General features: G+C 46.7%; 1 non-coding gene across 1 annotated transcript; it reads left to right on the forward strand.

The window, feature by feature from the left end:
* Positions 1 to 289: 289 nt before the first annotated feature.
* On the forward strand, positions 290 to 362 carry TRNAR-UCU (transfer RNA arginine (anticodon UCU)). The gene has a single exon. It is a non-coding gene; the product is annotated as a tRNA-Arg (tRNA).

The raw sequence follows: 362 nt of genomic DNA on the forward strand, positions 1-362 counted from the left end.
ACACTCTGTCATCCCATTCACCACCAGAGAAAGTGGCAGCAATTAGAGCTCCACTTTGTGCCCGGATTCCATCAGGACAGGGTTCAAAACCCCATCTTATCACCTGTGTAGCGGGTTGAACTGTGGCCCCACAAAACTCTATGTGTCCTGGAACCTCAGACTGTACCTGTATTTGGAAAAATGGTGTTTGAAAATGTAGTTAAGTTAAAAATCTCAAGACGAGATCCTCCTAGATTAGGGTGGACCCTAAATCCAATGACAAGTGTATTTATAAAAAAAAGAGGGGAATTCCCTAGTGGTCCAGTGGTTAGGACTCTGCACTTCTACTGCAGGGGGTCCGGGTTCGATCCCTGGTGGGGGAA

This window comes from Lagenorhynchus albirostris, chromosome 6, assembly GCF_949774975.1.
Source record: "Lagenorhynchus albirostris chromosome 6, mLagAlb1.1, whole genome shotgun sequence".
NCBI lineage: Eukaryota > Metazoa > Chordata > Mammalia > Artiodactyla > Delphinidae > Lagenorhynchus > Lagenorhynchus albirostris.